Source organism: Camelus bactrianus, chromosome 1, assembly GCF_048773025.1.
Source record: "Camelus bactrianus isolate YW-2024 breed Bactrian camel chromosome 1, ASM4877302v1, whole genome shotgun sequence".
Taxonomy (NCBI): Eukaryota; Metazoa; Chordata; class Mammalia; order Artiodactyla; family Camelidae; genus Camelus; species Camelus bactrianus.
This window is the reverse complement of record NC_133539.1, coordinates 31,879,434-31,898,646: the sequence shown is the minus strand read 5'-3', so window position 1 is coordinate 31,898,646 and position 19,213 is coordinate 31,879,434.

The following is a 19,213-nucleotide window of genomic DNA, read 5'->3' as shown; positions in this document are numbered from 1 at the left end:
ACAGTGTGTTGCATAAAATATTTTTTTTTAATTTGTGAAACTGAAAGTGGTAGATTTGCTATTAATAATCTAAAGCAGGGCATTTTAATGCTTTGTGGGTAAAAAAGTGGCCATACTTTGAATTTATGTTAATTAGCTTCATGAGAATTTAAGATGCATAAGATAAGATGAGGCAGTCTACTTTTGCTTATCACACCATGAAGAAAGTGATGCTTCTTTACTATTTCTGGATCATTCGATCATTTTCAACTTCTATTATTATGTTAAAATGAAAACCATCAGCATAGGCTTAAAGAACATAACTACTAAAATACAGAAGGTAATAAAAGAAAATGAAGTAGAACAACATTAAATATTTAATTTTATTGATTAATATTTCAATTGGGGAGGGTTACTTATAATTAAAAAGTATTCAAAACTTGAAGTTTTACCCTGGAAATTGGGTTATTCTGTTATATAAGAAAGAATGACATTAAATTTTAAGGAGATTAATGTATTAATGTATATGACATAAAGTTTATTACATAATAACTTTTTATTAAAAATAAAAATTTTTCTAAAATTAAATGGTGGAGCATATAGAATCACAATTTACTACATGTCTTGAAAGATAAAAACATATCTGTGTTAATCCAGGTTCTGTTAGAAGCTGACTCCAGGATGGAATTAAATGTGCAATCGGCAGAGATCAGGATGGTGAAACAGAAGGTGGAGGAAGAGCTCACCTCCTCCCACGAATACACCAAACATACATCTACATGTGGAACAGTTCTCACAGAATACCCACTAAATGGTGGCAGAAAATCTTATACAACCAAAGCTGCAAGAAATATCACCAAGTAAGTGGGTACGACAAAAGAAAAAAAAAAAAAAGGAAGTGGGATGGGACTAGTGCCCCTGGGAGGGAATTGTGAAAGACAAAAGGTTCCCTTATGCTGGGAATCCCCTTCACAAGCTATAAGATCAGTTGGGACAGATAGGGACCTTCAAAGGCTCAGAGGAGTGTGCTGTAGCAGGCTTGCGGCAGGCAGGATACTGTGAGACCAGCACAGATTATCCTGGACACCTTGCTTCACTCTCAACTTTGAGATGTGTGTTTGCTGGTGCCCATAGGGGCTAGGTGCTGAAACTCAGGCTTCAGTGGACAGGCCCAGGGAGAGGACTGGGGTTTGCTGCATGGAGACCATCTGAAGGACATAGAGTGTGGTCCAGGCTACAACTGGGGCTGTGTGCAAGACTGAGTCTGATCCGCCATAGAAGCCCCATTCTTGGTTTGCTCACAGTGGATGCAGCACTGCCTCTAAGAGCTCTTGGGTCATACAAGCACCAGCAGGCTCCACACACGCAGAGGTGGGAATGAAATCTGAGCAAATCTGCCATGGATGCATGACTTCTGAAACTAGGATGAAATCTGAACTGATTCTCAGTGGCTGTGTCACTTTGGTGGATTTATGCCTCCAGCAGCTTTGTGAGCTCAGTTCCTGCAGAACATCCCAGCAGATGACTGGTGCTCCCACAGCTGGGCTGGGTCTAATGTTAGTAGCAAAAAGCTTTGTGGGCACATGTATCTGTAGGCAGGGCTGGAGGCTAGACTGATATCTGCAGCTCCCACAGCAGATCCAGGTGCTCAGCTTCAGTGGGTCCAGGTACCAAACTACAACAGATCTGCAACGGCACCTTTGTAAGCAAAAAGCCTAAGGGGCATACTCGTAGATTGCCAGCATTCCCACAGTTGAGGCAGGCCCAGGGAAGCAGCAACAACAGTGTACTTTGTGAGCATGCACAATGGGTGACAGAAGTCACTTCTTGGTGAACAATTCATGTGTAGGAAAACTCAGTAGCTCCTCTCCCAGCAGGAACACTTCAGACTCATTTACCTCATACCACAGCTTGGAACCAGACCCAGGGGCTTCTACCCCAACAACTGGGGAGCAGACTCTGCTCCTGCCTGGGCAGTGACAAATAGAGCAAAGAGGAGACCCTGCCCAACATTCAGGGCAGGCTTGGGTCACCACAACATCAAACGCACTCTCCATTAAGGGGATAATGGTCAGCACACACTGAGGAAAGACATGGCAGGCATTCATACCAAATACAGCCCTCACATCAAAAATATTAGACTCACGCAGGCTACACCAGGGTGCTCCCACATAATAATCAATATCACAGTAGATAACTATTTCTCCTAAATTAATAGAGTCAGACAAGTATAAATAAAATGAAGAAGCCGATGACCTCCTCCCAATTAAAAGAACAAGAGAATTCTCCTGAAAGAACAAACAGTGAAACGTATCTCTCCGTAGACTAGACCCCAAGTTCAAAAAGGAGCTAATAAAAATACTGAAGGAATTAAGAAAGGCTATGAATATAAACATAGACAACTGTAATGAGAAACTAGAAACTATAAAGAGGAGTCAATCAAAATTAGAAAACTAATTTGCCCAGATGAAAATTTAGTTAAAGGTCATAAAAAGAAAACTGAATAATGCAGGAGAATGAATTAGTGATCTGGAAGACACATTAATGGAGATGACTCAAACAATACAGCAGACAAAAAGACAAATGAAAAAAAAATGAAAGCAATATATGAGGTCTATGGGATAACATAAAGTAACCCAATCTGTGCATGATGGGGATCTCAGAAAGAGAAGAGAAAAGGGGAACAGAAATGTATGTAAAGAAAATATGACTAAGAACTTTAAAACCTAAATAAAGAAACACATATTCAGATATAGGAAGTACATAGGGTCCCAAATAAGATAAACACAAACAGATACACATCAAGATATATCATAATTATAATGGCAAAAGTTAAAGACAAAGAGACAATTCTAAAGGCAGCAAGAAAAAAACAGATTCAGTTATAAGGGAACCCCCATAAGGCTATCAGCTGACTTCTCTACAGAAACCCTGCAGGCAAAAAGGCAGTGGAGAGATATATTCAAAGTCCTAAAAGGCAAAAGCATGCAACCTGGGATACTCTACACACCATGATTATCATTTAGAATAGAAGGAGAGATAAAGAATTTCTCAGACAAACGAAAACTAAAAGAATACAGCAATACCAAACCTATTCTAAGAGAAATACTGAAAGGTCTTTCACAGCAAAAGGATAAACATGAAATAGAAAACAGGATATCAAGATCACAAAATGTGGGGGAGTGGAGTAAGAAAATACAGATCTTTCAGAATGTGTTTGAGCTTAACATGACTATCAATTTAAAGCAAGTAGATATAGTCATGGATAAACATACTTGAAAACCAGGTTAATCACAAGTGAAAAACATACAATAGACTCACAAAAAAACAAAACGAAAACAAAAAAAGGAACTGAAGCATATACAAAAGAAAACCGTCAAACCACAAAGGGAAAACAAAAAGAAGAAAGGTACAAAGAAGAAATACAAAATCAACTGGAAACAAGGTTTAAAATGGCAATAAATACATACTTATAAAAAATTACTTTAAATGTTAATGGACTAAATGCTCCAATCAAAAGACAGAGAGTGTCAGATTAGATAATTAAAAAAAAGAAACCCTACAATATGCTGCCTACAAGAGACCCACTTTAAGACAAAAGATAGGCATAGATTGAAAGTGAGGGGTTGGAAAAAGATATTTCCTGCAATTACAAAGAATAAGAAAACAGGTGTAGTAATATTCATACTAGGGCACAAAACAAGCCTCAACAAATTTATGAGGATAGATATTTCTCAAGCATCTTCTCTGACCACAACAGAATGAAACTAGAAATCGACCACAGAAATAAAAATGAGGAAAAAAAAATGATTATGTGGAGACTAAACAACATGCTGCTAAAAACTAATGGGTCAACAAAAATGAAATCAAAGAGCAAACCAAGAAGTATCCTGAGACAAACAACAATAAAAACAGAGCCACGCAAAGTTTATGTGATGAAGCAAAAGCAGTCCTAAGAGGGAAGTTCACACTAATACAGGCCTTTCTCAAACAACAAGAAAAATTTCAAATAAACAATCTAAGGCACCATCTGAAATAATCAGAATAAGAACAAACAAAACCTGAAGTCAGCAGAAGGAAGCAAATAATAAAGATGAGAGAGAAAATAAATAGAGATAAGAAAAGAACTGAGAAAAAATAAATAAAACCAAGAGATGGTTTTTTTGAAAGGATAAACAAAAATCAAAAAACCTCTAGCTACACTCTCCAAGGAGAAAAGAGAGCTGACCCAAATAAAGAAAATAAGAAATAAAAGGAGAAATAACAACTGATACTGCAGAAATACAAAAAATCATAGGAACTTACTATAAACAGTTGTATGCCAACAAATTAGATAACCTAGAAGAAATGGACAAGTTTCTAGAAACACACAGCCTGCCAAAACTGAATCAAGAATAAACAGATAATTGATAATTTGAAACAGACTGATCACTAGAAGTGAAAGAATCTGTAACAACAACAACAACAACAACAACAACGACAACAACAACAACACTCCCTGCAAACAGAAGTCCAGGACTGGGTGATTTTACTGCGGAATTCTACCATAGAAAGAACTAATACCTTTCCTTCTCAAAGTCTTCCAAAAAATTGAAAAAGAAGAAACACTACTAAATTCATTTTAGAAATCCATCATCACCCTGATACCAAAACCAGAGACACCATCAAAAAAGAAAATTATAGGCCAGTATCTTTGATGAATATAGATGCAAAAATTCTCAACAAAATGCTAGCAAATTGAATCCAACTACCCTTAAGAAGGATCATACACCATGATCAAGATTGATTCATTCCTGGGTCCCAAGGACAATTCAACATAAACAAATCAATCAATGTGATGACAACACATCCAAGAAAGAAAAGACCACAAACCACACGATTATTTCAATAGATAGAGAATAAGCATTGGATAAAATTCAAGATCCATTCATGATAAAATCTTTTACCAAGGTGGATATAGAGGGAACATATCCCAACATAATAAAAGCCATGTATGAAAAACCCAAAGCCATTATAATACTAAGTGGTGAAAAACTAAAAGCCTTTCCACTAAATTCTGGCACAAGACAAGTATGCCCATGCTTACCACTTCTATTCAACATAAACTGAAAGTCCTAGGCAATGCATCAAACAAGAAAAATAAATAAAAGGTATCCAAGTTGGAAGAGAAGAAAAAAATTGTCAGTGTTCACAGATGACATGATACTATATACAGAAACCCTAAAGACTTCACACAATAACTAGTAGAACTAATAAATGAGTTCAGCAAAGTAGCAGGATATAATCTGTGGCATTTCTTTGCAGTAACAATGAAATATAAAAGAGGAAGTTAAAAGAAGTTTAAAATTGCATCAAAAATGTAAAATACCTAGGAGTAAATCTCACCAAGGATGTGAAAGAACTGTAAGCTGTGAACAATAAAACATTAATAAAGGAATCGAAGATGATACAAAAAAATGGAAAGATATCTGCAGCTCTTGAATTGGAAGAATTTACTGGTAAAATGGCCATACTTCCCAAAGCAATCTACAGATTTAATGCAGTTCCTATCAAATTACCCATGACAGTACCAAAACCAGGCAAAGACACTACCAAAAAAAGAGAATTATAGGCCAATATCACTGATGAACATAGATGCCAAAATCCTCACCAAAATATTAGCAGATAGAATCCAACAACACATAAAAAAGATTATACATCATGACCAAGTGGGGTTCATCCCATGGACACAAGGGTGGTTCAACATATGCAAATCAATCAATGTAATACATCACATCAACAAGAGAAAGGACAAAAACCACATGATCATCTCAATAGATGCAGAAAAAACATTTGATAAAATTCAACACCAATTTATGATAAAAACTCTCACCAAAGTGGGTATAGAGGGAACATATCTCAACATAATAAAAGCTATATATGACAAACCTACAGCCAGCATAGTACTCAACGGTGAAAAACTCAAAAGCTTCCCACTAAAATCTGGGACAAGACAAGGATGTCAACCATCACCATTCCTATTCAACATAGTCTTGGAAGTCCTAGCCACAGCAATCTGGCAAGAAAGAGAAATAAAAGGGATCCAAATTGGAAAAGAAGAGGTAAAAGTGTCTCTACATGCTGATGACATGTTACTATATATAGAAAACCCTAAAAGGTCCACACAAAAACTACTAGAGCTGATCAAAGAATTCAGCAAGGTAGCAGGTTACAAGATTAACGTTCAAAAATCACTTACATTTCTTTACACTAACAATGAATCAACAGAAAAAGAAAGTAAAGAAACAATCCCCTTTAAAATAGCACCCAAAGTAATAAAATATCTAGGAATAAATCTAACCAAGGAGGTGAAAGAATTATACACAGAAAACTATAAGACAATGATAAAGGAAATTAAAGAAGACTTTAAAAAATGGAAAGATATCCCATGCTCTTGGACTGGAAGAATCAATATTGTTAAAATGGTCACACTGCCCAAGGCAATCTACAGATTTAATGCAATCTCTATCAAATTACCCAGGACGTATTTCACAGAACAAGAACAAATCATAATACAATTTATATGGAACCATCAAAGACCTAGAATTGCCAAAGCATTACTGAAGAGAAAGAAAGAGGCTGGAGGAATAACTCTCCCAGACTTCAGACAATACTATAGAGCTACAGTCACCAAGACAGCATGGTATTGGTACAAAAACAGACATATAGACCAATGGAACAGAACAGAGAGCCCAGAAATGAACCCACAAACTTTTGGTCAACTAATCTTCGACAAAGGAGGCAAGAATATACAATGGAATAAAAAGTCTTTTCAGCAAATGGTGTTGGGAAAACTGGACAGCAGCATGTAAAGCAGTGAAGCTAGAACACTCCCTTACACCATACACAAAAATCAACTCAAAATGGATCAAAGACTTAAACATAAGACAAGATACAGTAAGCCTCCTAGAAGAAAATATAGGCAAAACATTATCTGACATACATCTCAAAAATGTTCTCCTAGAACAGTCTATTCAAGCAATAGAAATAAAAGCAAGAATAAACAAATGGGACCGAATGAAACTTACAAGCTTCTGCACAGCAAAGGAAACCATAAGTAAAACAAAAAGACAACCTACGGAATGGGAGAACATTTTTGCAAATGAAACCGACAAAGGCTTGATCTCCAGAAAATATAAGCAGCTCATACGACTTAATAAGAAACAACCAAACAACCAAACAACCCAATCGAAAAATGGGCAGAAGACCTAAACAAGCAATTCTCCAAGGAAGACATACAAATGATCAAAAGGCACGTGAAAAAATGCTCAATATCACTAATTATCAGAGAAATGCAAATCAAAACTACAATGAGGTATCACCTCACACCAGTCAGAATGGCCATCATTCAAAAATCCACAAATGACACATGCTGGAGAGGCTGTGGAGAAAGGGGAACCCTCCTACACTGCTGGTGGGAATGCAGTTTGGTGCAGCCACTGTGGAAAACAGTATGGAGATTCCTTAAAATACTAGGAATAGAATTACAGTATGACCCAGGAATCCTGCTCCTGGGCATATATCCAGAAGGAACCCTACTTCAGGATGACACCTGCACCTCAATGTTCATAGCAGCACTATTTACAATAGCCAAGACATGGAAACAGCCTAAATGTCCATCAGTGGATGACTGGATAAAGAAGTGGTATATTTATACAATGGAATACTACTCAGCCATAAAATCTGACAACATAGTGCCATTTGCAGCAACATGGATGCTCCTGGAGAATGTCATTCTAAGTGAAGTAAACCAGAAAGAAAAAGAAAAATACCATATGAGATTGCTCATATGTGGAATCTAAAAAAAAAAACAAAAAAAAAACCCCACAAACAAAGCATAAATACAGAACAGAAATAGACTCACAGACATAGAATACAAACTTGTGGTTGCCAAGGGGGCAGAGAGTGGGAAGGGATAGACTGGGATTTCAAAATTGTAGAATAGATAAACAAAATTATACTGTATAGCACAGGGAAATATATACAAGATCTTATGGTAGCTCACGGAGAAAAAAATGTGACAATGAATATATATATGTTCATGTATAACTGAAGAATTGTGCTCTACACTGGAATTTGATACAACATTGTAAAATGATTATAAATCAATAAAAATGTTAAAAAAAAACTAAAAAAAAAAAAAATTACCCATGACATTTTAAACAGAGCTAGAACCAATAGCCCTAAAATTTATCTGGAACTACAAAAGGCCCAGGATTGCCAACGCAATTCTGAGGAAAAAGAACAAAGCTGGAGGCATAACACTTTCAGACTTTAGACAATAGTACAATACTACAGTAATCAAAACAGTGTGGTACTGGCACAAAAACAGACACATAGATCAATGGAACAGAACAGAGAGCACAGAAATAAAGCCACACACCTACAGTCAATTAATCTTCGACAAAGGAAGCAAGACTGTACAATGCAGAAAAGACAGTCTCTTCAGCAAGTGGAAAGCTGAAAACTGGACAGGCTCATGTAAATCAATTAAGTTAGTACACCCCTTACAACATACACAAAAATAAATTCAAAATGACTTACAGACTTAAATATAAGACTTGACATCATAAAACTCCTAGAAAAGAACATAGGGAAATATTCTTGGACATAAATTGCAGTGATTATTTTGAAATCAGTCTCCCAAGACAAAAGAAATATGAGCAAAGATAAATAAATGAGACCTAATCAAACTTATAAGGTTTTGTACAGCAAAGGAAATCATAAAGATAGTGAAAAGACAACCTATTGACTGGGAAAAAATATTTGCAAACAATATGACTGACAAGAGCTTAATTTCCAATATACACAGATTGCTCATACAACTCAATACCCACCCCCCCAAAAAATTAACAAATGGGCAGAAGACCTAAATAAGTATTTCTCCAAAGAAGACTTACAGATGGCCAACAGTCATATGAAAAGATGCTCAACATCCCTAATTATTAGAGAAATCCAAATCAAAACCACAATGACCTCACACCAATCAGAAATGTCTATCATCAAAAAGTTTATAAATAATAAATCACAATAACCAAGACATGGAAGAAACCTAAATGTCCAGGGACAAATGAATGGATAAGAAGATGTGACATATATATATATATGCACACACACAGGTACACACACACACACACACACACACAATGTAAAATTACTCAGCCATGGAAAACAATAAAATAATGCCATTTGCAGCAACATAGGTGAAGCTAGAGATTATATTTAGTGAAGTGAGTCAGACAAAGACATATATCACATGATATCATTTATATGTGGAATCTAAAAAATGATACAAATAAACTTATTTACAAAACAGAAACAAACTCACAGATATATAAAACAAACACAATACCAAAGGGGAAAGGGGTGGGGAGGGGTAAATTAGGAGTTTGGACTACACACTACTATATGTAAAATAGATAAACAACTATTGTATAACAGGGAACTATATTCAATATCTTTTAATAAACTATAATGAAAAATAATCTGAAAAAGGATATATATACAACATTGTAAATCAACTCTACTTCAATAAAAAAGCATGTGCAACCACTCTATTTTGGCAAATACCTATGTGATAAGGTATTAGGAGGGAGCCTGAAAAGTTGGGGAGAACCATCAGATTATGCTGCAAGTCTATCCTAAATAAAGGATAGAAAGTGAGAAGACTCAACGGAAACATTCTAGATCGCTGTACAATTTGAAGAAGGTTCAACAGGGCCATCTGGAGTCCATGAGCCAAGGTCAGCCATCAAAGAATTAAGTCTCTCAGTAACAGGCATGCTTACTCTCTTCACTGCATTTAGTCACTGGGTGAGATCAGCCTGTGCTCTCCCTATTTGGAGGACTGTGAGGTGTATTCTTTTCTCCTTTGCAACATCTTTCTCACTTCGGTTTCTCTGAGATACCACACCATGTATTGGAACATCAGAACTGGTAGTTAGATGTTCTGAATTCTACATTCCTAAGTTTGTCAACTTGGGGATATCAGTTTCTTTATAAAAAGTTCAGATTAGAAATTATCTAAGGCATTCATTTTTTAAAACATGTAACTTTGCTGCCCAGTTGACAGAGCAATGCCTCGTCATGGGGAAATTTCACTCTGAAAGTTTGCATTTAGAATCATACTTAAGTTTGTGTTTTCTAGTAGATGATCTAGGATAATGGTTAATCATCACCCTTTCCTGATCTCCACTTTCCTTCCTCCTCCTGCAGAGACTGTAGAGATTAATACTCTCTATCTCAGGGTCCTTTGCAAGCAGGGGTGCTACATGATACATTTCTGAAAAATGAAATGTAAAGGCATATCTTTTGAAAAAAAAAAAAAAAGAGTTAGGACTGGTTTTGTTTCCCAATAAAAAGAAACATGTTTCTGAGCACTGCCTCTTCTTCTTCCTTTCTGCATTGAAAGTGGAAGTTATATATCAAACTGCATTTTCTAAGTTCAAACTATAGCGGTAAGTATGTTAAGAAAAGTTACCATGCAAAGGACAGTGCAATGAAAGATAAACCACTGAACAGCCTGATACAAATCCAAATATTTAGCATTCATAGTATCAAATACTTCCCTCTATGAATTTCATCTCTGGAGTGATTTGACTTGTTTGTTCTTGACATAACCACTTGATAGTTTTATAATTTTTTAATTGTTATTTACCACATTCAAAGTTACTTCTATGGTATCTCATTCCTTCAACAAATAAATACATGTATTTTGAGTACATGGCTAGCCAGTGTGATACAAAAACACATACTAGAGTATTAAAGAATGATAAAGAATTAATGTAATATATTTGTACTTCAGAGGGCCTTCTGGAGGATCAGTGCCTTACCTTTAAAATTGTTTTTAAAGTAAGAAGGCATCATTTAAAAAATTCTTTACCTCCTACCAGGATGCATTTATATACTCTGCATTTACTAAGGGCTTATCCTAGAACCAATAAATATTTATCAGATTTCTGAGACTTCTATAATTAAATAGTTTACTTACATGAGTTATGTTTGGGTTGAATACATGAAGTCAGAAATATGTTTTTTAGGGGACTAGAAAGGAAGCAAAAAAATTCCAGAAGTTGTAAGTGTTATGTTGGAAGTTATTTCTATGATAGAAAGACTTCTTTTATTTTTAACTCCAATTTAGGGTATTTTTATTTAAAATTTTTAAGGCTAACAAAGGACCATTTACACCATCTGTTTCAGTTTCACTGTGATACAGATTTTCTCTCTATTTTTTTTCCCTCTTTAAATAGACATTCTGTTTGGCACCTTGTGCTTAAGTACATGTCTTTGAGTCAAAAATGTAGTTTGTCTGACTTCCTGTCAAGCCAATATTTATTCACAAATATCTGTTTTGTTGCTTTCTCACATAAAATCATATAGCACTTTTCCCATGTGAAGAGTTGGCTAGTTGGTAGTAGTGTGAGCTGCCAGCTGGAGCTTTTACAGTTTTAGCATGCCAGCTGCTTTCATGATGGACAAGTTGTTCCCTGTCTTTAGTTTTACTTTTTTATTTTAATGGGAGTGCATTCCTTTTGCTTTAATTATGAGAGGAGAGGGTAATGCCTCTTATATTCTACATGTACACATTTGATTGCTCAGTTAAAAATAATAATAACATTTCTTTTGAAACTATTATCCTGGAACTGTTCTTGAGACAAAGGCCAGCCAGATACCTCCATGCATCTCTTTGTAAGGTATCTTTCAAATATCTTAGAAGAGTTCTTTGGAAGTTCCTAAGATGCACATACAAAGATGACAAACATGGAACAGTTGCTGGACTGGTAGACTAGGATATTCTACTTGAATAGTTGTTGGAAGGGTAGACCAGGGTATTTTACCCATAAAAGTATATTTTGTAGGAATTTTTTGCTGCACAACTCTAACAATTTTTGTCTGTCCCTGCTGCAGCTTTAGGAAAGTGAGGTTAAGACCTGCCTATCCTGACTCAGCCTTGGACTATTTTGCAATGAGTAAGAGTACCATAAGATTATTTTCTCTAAGTTTTTTGACTATATTTTTGAAATATGAAAGGTGAGCAAGAAAAACCTCAGTGTACTGAAAATGCACTATTTTTTCTTGGCTATTTATAAAATTATTTCATTTAGAGAAGAATGCTTCTGTTTATGTCATTCTCTTCATAGATAATTTTTCAACCTAGTGTCAACTGGGACACAAAGTAATTTCAGCAATGATTAAATAGAAAATTCTTAGTCTTCAAATTCACCATATAAATACTTAATACCTTAAAGAAGTTTAAAATTGTATCTATTAACAATAATATTTCTATTCACTTGCAAGTTTAAACAAACTAAAAAACCCTAAATCAGATTATATACACAGCCTAGAGTTTGGAAATAAAGATATTACTGAATATTCAATTGAAAATTGAAAAAAAAGTTTCTAAAATCTTGTATGATCGGAGTAAGAAGGACACAAAAAAGAAATAAATGTCTATTTTTATTAAAATGTGATTATCAATTATTTCTTTCTCTAAACAATTCTACATAGTGAGCTTAAAAAGAAATTGAAGAACACTTTTTTTCCTCTTAAGTGAAGTTTTTAGCCAAAGAATTTACCAAGGGAAATAGTATTCACACAATAATTTGTTCATTCATTCACTCATTCAAAAACACTGCTATGCAGGTCAGCTATGTACATATCATCAAATCAGCTTTACTCCAAGGTTTGAACTGTCACTTAAACTGTGTTAACCAGAAAATTGGATAAGTAGTTGGGGTGGTAATTTGGTGGTGGTGGGGGGTGATATTGTAGATCTGATTTTATCTTATGTATGTCTCAGCTAATGAAATTAAAAGTTGATAACCTTTATACTGCTTTTTAAAAAACGAGATTAACATGACACTACTTTGAAAGTTTCTAAAGATTGTAAGAATTGAGTAAATGAAAATAAAAAGGAAATTTATATCTAACAAAAGTTTATTCTTTCTTTAGAAATCTTAAAATGTGGGATTATTTGTGAAATTGCATTGAATTTAGATGTATGTGAATCTAGATTGTTTAGATTTATTTTGCTATGAAGAAAAACATGTTTTGTAAATCATCCATAGATGCAATGCAAATTTATGACTGTTAAAGTTATTTATTTCTTATATATACAAACATATATGTATGTGTAATATAATCACACTTGCCTTTTCATTACTTGGAATTTAATAAGGAGCTTATTTATGGAGTATTTTTCTTGAACTAATTAAGGGAGTACAACTGAGTATATTTAAAAATTGTTATCTATATGTGTGAAAATATCTATCTATACATAGATTTAGATTAGATATGCAGTCATTATGTTACCTTCATTTTTGATCCATAATGTACAAATATTATTCCCAAATTAAAAAATCAAGGCTTTAAGAACTATTATCAAATTATTTCAGCAACATTTAAATTTATGTTGCCAGCTATTATAATTCCAATTATAATTTTGAATGTTTAGACCTGTACTAAAAATTGCAGAATATTTATTCCTAAGACAAAAATGACATTTGCTATTGATTTATTAACAAAATGAACACTGAGAAATAAGTAAATATGTAGAAGTCTTGTTTCCTGCTGACCCAGCATTTGCTGTCAACATTAATCCAAATTCTATTCTTATAAAAAACTTGCATAAACAAACAAAAATACAACCCTTGTATCATAGTTCAAAATTTATATATGTCTGGTTTAAATATATTTTCAAATTTGTAACTGCTACTGGGTATGAAATGCAGAACCCACACTAGGCTAGGGAAATACTTTCTCTTAATTCATCTTTTTGAAATTGTTTATATTTTAATGAATTGATATTGTTAAATAAGTTGTTCTAATATAGAACACTTTTTGAAAGACATATAAGTTAATTTCAAAGATTTTTCATATATATATAATTTACATATATATGTTTAAATGAATTTTCACCAAAATAAAATGTGTTTGTGGTGAAAAATAAAATTGTACAGAGAATCTCATGAGAAAAAGCTGTGTTCTCTCAACCGTACCTTTCCTACCTCTGCTCACTCCTATGGAGTAAATTATTTGATATCTTATTTTAGTTCTTCTGGTGATTGCCTGCATAACTCTTGAAAATATGCCTTGTTGTTCCTTGCTGATATATTAAATTGGAATAGTATGTGTTTATGTCTTGATTTATCTTTTACCTCATCTTTTCTTTTCAGCTTTCATATATATATTTTGAGTTTTCCATTTGCAAAGATTTTAACTTCAATTAATTAAGCTTCTTTGCCTTGTTTCATATGTTTGACAATATTTTCTGTCTTCACTTTATAAGAAAATATGTTAGAATATCCTTTCCTTAACCATCCCTAACAATTTCAGGCCTAACCTTCACTTTATACTTTGTCTTGCAGCTAAAATAAAGACTTCTTGTATATTCTTATTGATTATTACACTGGAAAGCTAGTATATGATGACTATTTCAATAATGTTCAAATTGGTGCTATTTCACTAAGACTGCATTTCCTTCTCACCTATACATTGCCTTAAACCTGAGTCACTAAGTGAGTATTTCTAGCATTTAGAATTAAATGTATTCAATTTTAAGCTCATTATTTGCTAAAAAAAAAAACATGTTATAGCTCCTTTTTTTTTAACATATTTGAATTAAACATTATGTTGTTCATTTTGATTTGGTTTGAGTTTTTAGCTTAGGAGTGAGTGAGTGAGTGTGTGTGTGTGTGTGTGTGTATGTGTATTAATTATCACATCCTCAAGTCAGTTAACCTTTCTGTACTGCCAAGCATCCTAGATCTTGTCTCACAGAACCCTCCATTGTCCTGATAAATAATTATTTATTCATTAATTTAACCAATGTTTTTAGCACCTATTAGGTGTCAGATATTTTAGGCATTAATAGCTGGATGTTCCCCAGGCCTTCAATTTGGGATCTATTTTTTACTGCTTTTATATGCTACAGTCTATGTTTTTCAAGATTATGTGCCTTTCTACTTCTTGATTTTTGTTTCACTTTGCTGGAGAATATCCTGAAGTAAAGTTGGGTGTACCAGAGGTAACTTTTTTGAGTCCATCAATATTTGAATGTGGCTTTATTCTGACCTCACAAACTGATTTGTATGCATGTCTTCTAAACTCTGAATTTTCCTTCAGAAGTACCGACATTTTTCTATTGTTTTCTTCCATCAATATTTCTGATGGTTGATCAGACAGTATTTTGTAGTGGGCTTATTTTCTCCCACTTAGAAGTATCTAGGATCCTTTATTTAGTCATTGATTTCAGAAATTTTATGAGACTAAAACTTTTATCCCTTTTCTGCTTTTGAAACTGTTGTCTAGTAACTATCAATTTCTAGAAATATCAATGTCTAATAATTATGAATTACTTCCTTTCCATCTTTCTTTCTGCTCTTTCATTCTGGGACTTTTATCATATTTTTAATTCCAAGTATTTATTCTTGTTGTCTGATATTTATTCCTCTTTATTAAGATAATAATATTTTATGTATGCTTTATATTGTCCAAAGTGCTGCAAATAATATGCAGAATTTAAAATATGTTTTTTCTAGTCTCCTTAATGGTCTGTTTCCCCAGAGGTCAGTATTTTTACTTGATTTTGATCTTTTTATTCCATGCCACTGATTCTTTATGTAGACCAGCTTATTGATTCTCTGTTCATACTAAGACAGTAGGCTTGAACAGCTGCCATGTGCTTCCTTTCATTTGTCCAAGAAATCTTTTTTCTAGACACTCCTAGAAGCAGTTAGTTAAGATCCCCTATGGGAGAAATTGATGAGATTTCACGGAGCATGATTAAGATTTAATCAGAAAAAGAGAGGTTAAAAGATTAATAGAATAGCCACATGAGCAAGAAAAAAATGATGTTTTGTAGAAAACAACAGTACATTCATATTTACTGGACAGAGGCAGAGGTGACATAGGTTTTGAAGTTGGCATTAAGAGCAACATCAAGTCATGGGGTCACTGTCTTCTTTGAGCAGATTGGAAAGAGAGAGTCTGGTTAGAAAACCCTATAATATTTCAGATGGAAATTAAGATGGATCTGAACTAGAGAAGAATTACAGAGAAAAAATATGAAAAATTACTGAACTAGGCAACTGGTAGCTTGTGATGAAAACTAAAAATGAAAAAAAATGCACAAAGCATGCAGAAAAGAAAATAATTTGACTAACAGGAAAGAAAAGTGGGTCAGTAATGTAGCATGGGCATTTAGTACACGGTTTTACTACCGATGATTGTAGTCCATTCACAAAAAGTATTGATTGAGGATAAAAGATCACTGATTCAGATTTGAACATGTTGCATATGAAGGAGCACTGAAGCATTCAGGTGGGATGTATAACAAATAATACATTCTAGAAATCTGAAGTTTACTAAAATAGCTAAGGTTTAAATTACAGAGTGGGGAGTCAATTCCACATAGGTGGTAATCAAAAGCACAATAATATTTGAGAAAATATAGTAAGAACCAAAAAATGTGAAATAATCTGAAGGAGACATCCTGAAAAAACTCCAAATATTAAAAAGGCTGTTAAAGAAAGGCATCAGAATATTGAAACATGATTATCAGAAAGTAGGGAGTCATAGAAAAGGCATGAGTTCATGGCAACTGAGGGGGAAAACAATTTCAGATGGAGTGTGTGGTGAACATTTTCTGACTGTAGGGTTGTGTATCAGTGGTCTCTTTTGCTTGGGAGTTTTGCTTACCTACTCCTTTCAGGCTATCTCCTGATTACCCTTCAAGCCGAAACTTGAGTATAATCTCAGAGAGGCCTTACCAGACTACTCAGGCCAGTGTAAGTCCCCATTATTATTCTTTTCATAATAACTAGTTCTTTTATTTAAGTAAGTTTTCAAATTACAATGGTTCTCATATATATATATATTTACTTATTTGTTCATTCTTGTATATTTGTTCAATATTTTTCTCTCTAGATTAAAAAGTCATGGAGAAAGGAGAGTTCTTTATTTTATTCATCACCATATATAATAAATGTAACTCAATTTCTGACACATAGTAGTTGCTCAGTAAATATTTACTGAATGAAAGAATGGAATTATAGTAGAGAAGGAGAGAAGATGAGAAAGAAAAGATTTCCACTGGATTTGAAAAATGGGAGATTATTAGATACCAGATTAAGAGAACTGCAGGTGGACTAGTAATAACAATGGGAAGAAATAAAGTGTTTACTGTGTTTCAGGTACCGGGTAAATTACTTTTCATGCATTCTCTCATTTAATCAAGGCAACACTATAAGGTTATTATTCTTTCTACCTCAATTCTAACATTAGGCAACAAAGGGTTAAAAGCATTGAAGCTAGGAATCAAATCCATGTCATCCCTGTAAATACCATACTTCTAATATGCCCTGATTTCAGTGGGTTGGTAAATAAATGGGAAACAGTAGAAAGAGTAAGAATATACTCTCCTTTTGAGAGTCTTAAGGAGAGAATAAACAAATGTATTGAGGATATTTGTAAAGAGTACACACTTATATGCTAAGACTAAGAGGTGCTTAAGTTCTTGTCAGTAGACGTTGAAACAAGAAAGGTCAATTAATGATGTAAAATTTGGAGGCTTCAGCTGGCTATGTAATGATAAGTAAAGGCAGCACTAAAATGCCTTTAGACTGTAAAAAGGAAACATATTAGGGGTGTATATAATAAATTTATAGTTGGTAAGGGGCACAAAGTTGAAAGACTAAAGATTTCAGGGAATTTTTTTGATTTTAATGTTGGGACTGAAGCTCATTCTGGCCAATCAATGCACCTGAGATAAATAAAATGAACTTCAGAAGAGTTAATAGTTGTTTTTATAAGCTGCCCATGACATACTATTTAGACATCACATTGCCCATAGAGGATCTTGTGATTGATAGTATTAAGATATTAGAATTATTTGAGATTCAGACTACTCTAAAGGGTGGTGTTACTCCCAATCTGTGTGCTACACAAAAACAAAAAAACAGAAAAAAAAAAGAATTCTAGCATACGTTCAGTTAATTAACATTAAAATTCTAATACAACATTTACACAGCACTTTAAAGTTGCTTCAAAACTAAGTTTGAAGAGTTTTTGTGGTTGAAATGTAAACAAACAGTAAATCAACATTTTATTCCATTTCTTTTTGCACACATTGTGTGTTCTCAGCTCCGCAGAAGTTACTCGTGTGTGTGTGTGTGTGTGTGTATAAATGTAATATAGGGTATGATCCTTGTCTTACAAGGCTAATGATATATCTTCAGTGATAGAAGAAAACATGAAGTAATCAGAGAATATCCATGAGATAAACTGTGAAGCTGAATTACGTATACAACAGAAAAAAAAGAAAGGAAAGGTCAGTCAGTGTCAGCTCACGTAATCAAAAGAAGGCTACAATGAAAGAGACAGAACTTATTCTGGGTCTTAGGAAATAAGTAAGATTTAGATGAACAGAAAGCTGCTGAGTGAAAACCACAATAGGATAATACCTGGAACCAAGGGTTGAAGGTGATAAAGGGCAAGGGTCTTGAAGGTTGTAAATGCTTCTGCAGGTAGGTGAAGTCATCAGACCATAATCAAAAGCAATTGCACAAAAATCTCTGCAAGAAAGAACTAGAGGCATTGTAGCAGATATTCTGACTTCTTGCAAAGTTAAGAGCAGCAGATCGACCAGATGGGAATGCAGAAACCAGAGATGGGGTGGATCTTTTTAAAAATAGGCATAAGCTACCCATTAAATCGAAAAGCAGAGCCCAAGATGGTGACAGGTTTTGAAAAGAATGGGCGGAAAGAAACATAAGCCACAATTTTGTTTTTCAGAGCCACACTTGCACAAATGGAAAATATCTTCAAATATGAAAGATGAGAGTGTGGAGAACAAAACTCAGAGACTTTTATTTTCCCATGTGAGTTTTCTCTATATTTCTGTACTTCAAGACTTATGCTGACCCTCATTTATTACATCACATAGTATCCTCTTATATTTGATTATATGTTTAATTTCTCTAATGAGTTAAAATGGAAAAAGTCAGCTTAGGGTAATAAATAGACAAATCAGCAATAAATAGTATTTATGAGAAAGTAGTGACTATTTAAGGGGACTGAACATCTAAAAATGTACATCTACTCTGATTATTTTAAAGTTTATTGTAGTAATTGTTATTTTGTACCACTTGATACTTTTCTTACAGCTTAGATATGACTTATTTCTCTGAAACACTTT